General features: G+C 35.1%; 1 long non-coding RNA gene across 1 annotated transcript; it reads right to left on the bottom strand.

Annotated features, from left to right (window-relative positions):
• Nucleotides 1-5,668: 5,668 nt before the first annotated feature.
• On the bottom strand, nucleotides 5,669-8,779 carry LOC128810970 (uncharacterized). The gene is made up of 3 exons (XR_008438187.1): nucleotides 8,707-8,779; nucleotides 7,396-7,511; nucleotides 5,669-5,831 (listed from the first exon to the last, which is right to left on the bottom strand). It is a non-coding gene; the product is annotated as an uncharacterized LOC128810970 (long non-coding RNA).
• Between the last annotated feature and the right edge of the window lie 200 nt (nucleotides 8,780-8,979).

The following is an 8,979-nucleotide window of genomic DNA, read 5'->3' as shown; positions in this document are numbered from 1 at the left end:
TTTCAAAAAAAAAAAAAAAAATAGTCTCACCTTTCAGAAAAGTACAGCAATTACCTGAAAAGTAGGGAATTAATTTTTAGTACTATTGCTTTTACATTTAAAGAGCTCACACACACCATGGAACATCTTTGTTTTGGAACAATCAAATCCAGAAATAAATTATTGGATAACCAAATTATTTGTATTTAGGGAATTTCCTCCAATATATTTTTTTAGGAAAAAGGAGCAAGCCCCATTTATTTGAAAAGGGGATTGTACAGCACCGAGAACAATGTATTTTGTCAGTTGGTAGCATTTTTTTAAAGCAACAAAAAGGAAGAATGAATTTATGTGTGGGCTAATTTTTGAATACTTCATATATTTCTGATCTGCTCTGCCTTTTCTATTTGTAAAATAAAAATAGCATTGCTTTGGTTTTCAGCTTTTTTAAATGGTGTTTTCTTCATGACAGGATTTTGCTGAACAATTTTTGGGAGATTTTCCTCCCTCTGAATGGTGCAGAAAAGGGTTTTTAAAAAAAATTAAAAGATAGACAAGAGAAAACACAGTAAAGTATTGTATCATTCTTTTCTGAAAGGAAAAAGAAGGTTACAATATTTGGGACTTATTTAACTTCCCTTTGACACCGAAAGGCATCAATAAGGTCCTTCACATTACACAAAAATTTCTTCAAGACAAATTCTATTTCCTGCATTGCATATGAAAATTACTATTGCAATGAGAATTCAATTTCCTTTTTATAATAATGTAATAAATATGATAAGCCTGAGAAATTGGTCTTTTAATTTCTTAACATTGTGAAGTACAAAAAAACAGACTTATAGATTTGGGGCTAACCTAGGAGTTTTATCACTTGCTTACTTCTCAGTGTACACAGTATCTCCAGTTACTTTCTTGACTTTTGCTAAAAACAAATATATATGTGGGTGGATGTAGAAGCACATTTTAATGCAATGACAACCCAATGGCAAATAAGGTAAGTGTTCTAAAAGTTGCATAAGGATACATGGATTAGCAACATGATTCTAATAAATATTTATGAGGTATAATTTTTCAGTCAGCCTACAAGGTAACCTGCATCATTCTTTTGTAATTGAATTCAAATGACATCCTTTCCTACTGTCTTAATAAATTACAATATTTCAAAGGACTCTAACCATCCAAACCATGTATTTAAGATTTTCAAAGAAAAAAATCTGGCCTATATCTTATTTAATAAAATAAGAAAATGCAATTTTAACCGATAATGTATCCATTATCTCTTAATAATTTTGGGGTTTTTTTTTGTATGGATTATAATAAGGACAGACTAGAAAAGGATAATTGACATACAAATAAATTAGATGGTCCAAACTTTTAGGTCAGTTATCTGTTATTGGAATTAATTTTTATGTTGGTTTATTACTCATAACACCACCTTTCTAGTTAAAGACTGAAATTTCTGTTCTAGCAAGAGAGTAATTAAAATGAGTTACCTGGGTTACAATGGTTCATTAATATGTGGAATCAAAATTACATTTTGTGTTGAGTCGTTAACAACTGAGGCTTGCTGCAAATAACTGCCATAGAGTGCTCTAAGTGTGTTTTTATGCTTTAGTCACCTTGTAGTTTATTAAAGAGTGTATTGAGACTGTGAAAAGTGACTTCTGACAATGAGCTCAATGTTTTTTCACAGGATCTCTGCAACATTAAATTGATATGGAACCAAATACACGTGGCAAATAAAACATGCTTTTAGAGATGATTCTGCAGTATGGGAATAGGTGGCAAATGCTGTCTGAAAGCAAACAATGGAGATGTTGGGATCAGAAGAAGATGCTGTGAAAGAAAATCCTCATTCTATGGATAGGACTGGCTTTACAATGAACTTCAGTCATTGTGCAGCCATTGCCAACTATTACACATAAAAGTTATTTTGGCCAATTTTAGTTTCCTTTCATCCTTACCTTAGTTTTTCAGAAGGGTCTAATATTCTCTGGCCATTTATTAGAAAAGTAAAAATTTCAGATGTAAAAATCTTAAACCCTGAAGATACAATTAAATTCCTAATGTTTCAATAAGTTGTCTGGGCTTTCCAGTGTGCAGAGAAAAAACTCCAAAACATTTCTTGAAGACTACTTATTCATTCTAAGTTAGATATTTAAAATATTTCAAGATTCTAAACTGAGAAATACGAAACTTCATTTCCCTGTTCATGGAAGAGACAAATAAAATATATATGATCTGCATTTGTGCAAGCTGAATGAAAATAATCTTTAAATTCAATACTTCTCTCTCTCTCTCTCTGTCTCTCCTGTTGACCTACATGGCATAAGGTAATGCAGACACACTGCTGGTTTCACATTGATTATTCACTACTAAATAATTTCTAGCTTTAGCTTTAGCAACCTGGAGAAATGAGGTACTTCTCTCTCCTTCTATTCTATTTTCAGCTCTCCAGTAAAAAGAAGGCTTTATTTTCTATATTTTTGCTGGTTGTGTACTTATGCAATATTTCAATCTAAGAACACAGTCTCTTTCCACAGATTGAAAGCTGGATATCATATTTATCTTTGCGAATAAATGCTCTTTTTAACTCCACTGGAAAATGCAGCAGTATGTTAACAAGATTCTATTTCAGAATCCACCTTCATTTTGCTCCACAATACCTTTTTTTTTCCTTTTATCTTCCTAAAATATGTAGTCTCTATCATAGGTTTTGTTCTTTCTCACTGGGAAGCATTCTCTAATAAAGATTATTAATTTTGCTCCTACCCTCTTTTAATTTTTAAAGGTTATTCCCTTCTGTTCAGACCCTATGACATTTTATTATTTTACAAACTGAGGCAAATATTGACCCTTGCTAAAGAGTGAATTTGTTTGTCTTCTATAATCTGCTGAATAGGCTGATTGATCTTTGTGTTACTGGAACTCTGACACTGCACAGCAGCCAAGAAATTCTCGACAGTGGTTTCTGGTTTCCTGTCAGGAACGCTAATGCCATATGTCTAGGAAATGTCCCAAAATGCAATGTTTTCAGAAAATAATTCAACACTTAACATTTAGAATAATTTAGGAAATGACAGCTAAACAACATCTAATAAAGCATGTAGAAATGTAACTTAATGTTGTGCCCATCTCCATGTGTGTTGCAGCAATGAAATGATATTCATTTTACAGGCCAGAATCTGGTGTCCTGCAAAAGGACCCAGTGAAGGCTAAATTACCCATTCAAGGATTAACTAATTACCCTATAATTAGTGTCTGAGGAACAGATTGAAAGCTTTGTTGAATCATGAAGATGTGACAGTTGTAATTCAAACTTTGATTTTCACAGTTTCACAGCACTACAGGTTTGCTTATTGGGAACACAAGTCCAGATTTAATTGCTTTTTAACAGAAAAAAAAATCATAGTTGAATTCTGCCTGGGATTTATTTTAATAAAATATAAAGAAAAATATTGGTTATTTTTTTACTTTTTAGGGGGATGGTGATGAAATCATTAAAGAGAAACCCTTAAGCCCTTCTTAGTTCTGAAAATTTTTATGATTAAGAATTAAAGGATAACTTTTAGAAGTAGTAGCCTCTCTGAGTTCTCTGCCACAGATAAGACTGCATTCCTAGCAGGAAAAAGTTAATTGGGGAGTAGGATTTAAAAGGAAAAAGATAATAATCTGAGATCAACATGTTTGTTTCTTCCACTCTCACATGTGCCTTTTAATGACTGGAATATAATCTTGTCAGAGAACAAAAAACTGAATCTGAGAGACTGAGATGTTTCTAGACATTTCAACCATTATCTGAGACCTAAAGTCTGTCTTCTATAAAGGCAATGGACTGAATGAACACTCACTATCACCTAACTGCTCCTGCAGCAACAAAAATTGTTTCCAGGAAAAGGAAAATTCAGAAAGCAAAAGCACATGCAGGAAAAAATCTGCTCTCTTTCTACTTCCCACCACTGAAATGTCTGAAGCCATCTGTCCTTCTCTTGCCTGGACAGGCCATCTGGAGCAGAATAGATGAAATTCAAATCACCAGCAAGGCTGACATGCTCATTTTGTACCCTTGTAAGGAAATCTAAATGCATTACAAGTGAAATTTGAGGGCTGATAATTCCAAAAATTATAAAGAAAAAAACCCTCTCTTATTGTCAGTTTATTTCAGTGACAACCTTTTCATTTCCCCATTAGTGTAATTCAGTCCTGTTTTTAAAGAGAGATAGCAGTATATAGAAGTTTTCATAGCAATAGATATCTTAATAAAGGTTTGGAAACATGGTCAAGACTAATGAACAAGCAGGATGAGTAAAGGGAGGAAGGTCTTTTCTTGTCTATCGTTGTGATGCTGGTAGAGCAACCACCTTACAGCACACTATTCTAACAAGAAATCCTAAGCACAAACAAAAACATACTATCCAAAGAGTCAGAAGATCCTCCTGAATTGAAAAGTAGGCATTGCAAAACTATTATTTTTTATATTTAATTTTTAATTTCAATAATGTAAATACTTAATGCCACTGTATCATTGGAATTTCTGTATTAGGTATCGTAAATTCCTCTGTTATTTTGTGGAAGTTTGAAAAACTAACGACAGTTTTGTCTGAAAAGTCATTGTACTTCCTCAGACTCAAGCAAAAGATGATTGCATCTGCATCACCTTAGCAGAATTGATACCCAGAACCTGTAGGTACCTATTACTGTGCATAGCTCTCACTAAGGTGATTGAGCAGACCTGCCAATCTATAGGAAAGAATTGCCAGAGTGTCAAGAAAGGATATTAATTGAAGAGGCAGGTCTAAACATCAGGTTTTTTTCATAATAGACAAAAGAAGAGAATTGGAAGTGGAGAGGGACAAACTCTTTTGTAACAGGGATTTGGAGGTTTTCTTCTGTTGCTCTCCATTCTTTAGAAAAAAACAGATGCCACTTTTCTTTCTCTGCATCACTCTGCCATGCAGACTTGGGTATACACATAGACTTGGAAGAAGGATCAGTCCTTCAACACAAAGGTGACCCAAGAGTAAGAGGGTAATAATGAATTTGAGCTTTGGCACCGAAACCATCTTCTAAACAACAAAATGAACTGACATTGCTTGGATTTTTTTCAGCTGTAAAACCATGTGGATTGCAAGCCTGAACTTTAGCCACAGCTTCCCTTTCCAAGATGTTCTTTCAAAAACAACCTCATCTTTTGAAGTGATTGTTTATGCATAGTTTTGTTGTGTCTGTTGAACATAATTGTTCATTCTGAACTGTAGTCTTTAACCTCTATTTATATTCAGTAAAACTGTAAAAATTATAACCTTGGGTAATACAGATTATTATTTGCTCATGCTTTCAAATAAAAATATTTGAAAATGAGCATAGGACTGATCTAATCACAGAAGTCACAGCATGGCTGATGGATTCCAAGAGCAAAAATAATACTGAGTAAAAAATCTGTGTGTTATTTAGTCCTGCTTCAAAATGTAGGACTTCACCCCTACTTTTCTGGTCCTGGGAGCAGATTGTCTGATAACTTCCACTGAAAATTGGGCTCTCCATATTCCAGATCTGTGTGGCAGACTCATGACATAGCTCCTCTATGTGGAAAGATCTCTATTATGCCCAAGCCAGTAAATATTTCACAGATTTTGGTTCAGAGCTAAAATATCATGAAACTCTATTCCATTAACTGAGTGTTTATTTGCTTGATTATCTTGCTGTGATTGTTTAGGCTACAAAATGTTGAAATGCCCCAAATGGCCTAGCTCACTGCACTGTCCCAGACACAGAAGTTATTTCAAGAGATGGGTGGATACATTTGCCTCTCCATGACTCAATTTCTGCAATCAGCAGGCTGGGAGCTACTAGAACGAGAAATTCAGACCAAACAATTGAATATATCAGTAATTATTAAATGTATCTCCTCTGGCTCTGATTAATTTTTCTCAACATTCAATTTTTCAGTGCATGAATATATACTTCTTTTTGTGTGCTTTAAACCTGCAGTCTGATCATTTGTTTGGAGGATTCCCAGTTTCTGCATTTGGAGGAAAAAAATAAAAAAAGGAATAATCACACACTAACTGCCTTCTCCTAGCTGTTAGTTTTCAAAATGAAGTAATCTGACCCATTTAGTTTCCTTCATACAAAAGCCACCCACAGAGCTGCCTATCTTTATTTCACTTCTTGTTGTACTTTTTCAAATTATACTTTTTGAAGGTGCATTTATCAGAACTGCAACCATGAATTTATCTATTAAAAAAGGGAAGCCTTTTTATAAAATACTTAAAAAATATATTTCTGACTTAATTCCTGATCTATCAAGGAAACCTGTGTGCACACAAATGACATAAATTCACTGCAGGACTGCAATAGGAATGCAAATATATTTTCTGGATATTTTCATCTCCCCCTTTCTGCAAATCCCCTATGCCTCTAGGATAAAGAGAACAGCCCTGGAAATCTGATAGCTTAGTGTTGACTCTTAAAGCATTTGGACCATTTAAACTCTTTCTAGACTTAGTTGGAGCTCTAAAATCATCAGCTAGGAATTTTGAACTAAGCTAAACCAAATGCAAGAATAACTAAAATGATCATATGATTTTCAGAAAATTAAAGCAAGAAAGTATTTTCTGTTGAACCACAAACAATATAAATTAACAATTTTATTTTTTGTTACAGGACTATGTGGTTTCAAATTTTTTTTTTGTTCACCTATTTTTTACAACTGTCCATATTTGCTAAAAAGACAGTATAGGGAAAAGAAAGACGAAACAAAGAAAACAGAATGGAGTAGAAATTTAAGTGACAGACTATGTAAATGTTGAGTAATTGTGTGAATATTGGTTGATCATTTTGTGCACAGTTTCTCCAATATAAACTTTTTCCTTTGAATTTTTGTTTGCTTTCCACAGAATTTGAGTTGCAATTTTTTTTTTTTCCTTTGTTACCTTATTTTTCTTTATTTCAGTGACAAACTCTGAAACTTTTGCTTAGGCAATAAGCTGGGAACTCTGGGGAGGGTACCCAAGGCTATAAAAGGGTAGCTGTAGAAATCCTCATGACAGAGAAAAAAATGCTAACCCTAAAGTAAATAAAATAACCAATTTATCCCCAGTATAATAGAAAAAAGAAGACAAGGAATTTAGTCTTTCAGTGTAGTACACAGTAACTTAATAAGTAATCTTGCCCTCCTAGGCTGTCAAGTCCTATTCTCTACCATCACTAAGACTCAGATTTCTCTTCTAATACGTGTTAGAAAATAGACGCTAAGCAAGCTAGAAAGAACACTTACTTACATATATAGAAGGTATTATGAATGAAGAAACCTCTCCCTATCACAAAACTTATTTTCCAGATTGCCTGTATCTGACTTTATGGGCCTTTGATTCCATGTCACTAATCCTAAATTTAAATATAATTTCTTACCTGTTTAAATCTCTCCAAAAGCATTCTGAAATGAAGAACCTATTTCCCTTGCATTTTTTCATTGTCTCTTCATTTCAGTTTGCATTAAATATTTACCATCTATTCTGTCAAAAGATCTTTGGGTAAAAAAGTAGACATTTGGTCAGAAAATGTTCAGATCCAAGATGCTGTTGATGCTTTGGTGGATTTATTTTTGTTTGTTTAATTGTGTTTCTTGTTTTTTTGTGGTTTTTTTTTTTGTTTGTTTTAATATTTATTTCTAAGTAAATTTAAATATTTAAGACAGTGATTTTGTTATAATGAGAACACAAAAATAATTTCATAACAACAGCCCATAAGACTTCAATATTTATTACTAGTTTTGCCACAGGCACTTGAAAAAATTACTCTTAACAAGTTTTCACTTGTGAAAACTCTCTGAGCAACAATACACAATTAGAGGTCCTAATTAGATTTTGGCAGACTGATTTCCACGGCAGTTTTCTCTTGTTCTTATTAAGTATATGGAGCTCCATGAACTTAATTTTTGTCTCTGTGTTTCAGATCAAGATAAATTACCAGCACTGAGAAGTAAATTAAAATAGTCACATTTTTGCAAGATGTAGACACACAAGCATGTGTCTACATCCCTACAATGGAATCAGCAGGTGCTAAATGTAAAACAGATGTAAATTCCTGATGTAGGGATTATTTTCATTTTTTTCATTTATACAGACCATAGGATTTGGGTTCTCTTCTGTGACTGGGATCTTTAGGTTCCAATACCAGCAATAATGTGAATAGATGGCTATCCTAAGGCTGCCTTAGAGTATTGTAGGATACTTGTTCTTTGCTATCTTTGGGGTAGGAAGTGAACTAGCAGGAAAACCCAACCTGTTGGGCTTTGGGGGCCCTCAGATAGTACTACAAACAGTCTCAGTTTGCTGTAGGTTATGGCAAAGGCTATTTTTGCCTTTCTCAGCCTTAATTTTTGTAACTGATGCTATGGCCTGGAGACTGGAAAGAAGGTCTTGTGGCATAATGCACCACATCACCACTAATCCATAAACACACTTGGAAACGTGCTGCAAGGAATGCTACCCACTGAAGGAAGCAGTTTTTGCTAACTCTAACAGAGGTAGCCTAAAACTGTGTGCAGCGTTGCGTTCGTCTCCCTGGTCCCGGGCAGCTCTGGAGCCCGGCTAGGCTCTGCCCCTTCGGCCAGACCGGAGCTGCCGCTGGTTCAGAAGCTCCAGAGCTGAGCCTCTGCGTGAGCTTGCCGCGTTCTGTAACCGATGCTGAGAGGAAACAAAGGGGCATAGGAAGGCACACCTTGTCCTGCGTGCCTGGAGAAAGTTTATTCCCGTGTGACCGCCGTGGTGGAGGGCGGTGTCCTCTCCTAGCGCCTGCATGATCAAGATGGTGATGAAACAAAGGAAGCATGGGATTATACAGGGGGTGGGCAGAGAGGGGCGGAAGCCCCCCTGGCCCAATGGGGACAGGCAACAGATGAGTGATGTGGACCACGGCAACCAACGGGAACACAACAGGGGTGGACACAGGGTTCCGGGACAAATAGGAATACAGGGATGGGGTAACTGACAC

The sequence above is a fragment of the Vidua macroura genome, chromosome 1, assembly GCF_024509145.1.
Source record: "Vidua macroura isolate BioBank_ID:100142 chromosome 1, ASM2450914v1, whole genome shotgun sequence".
In the NCBI taxonomy this organism is placed as follows: domain Eukaryota; kingdom Metazoa; phylum Chordata; class Aves; order Passeriformes; family Viduidae; genus Vidua; species Vidua macroura.
The sequence above is the reverse complement of the archived record's forward strand: the minus strand, read 5'-3'. Positions and strand labels throughout refer to the sequence as shown.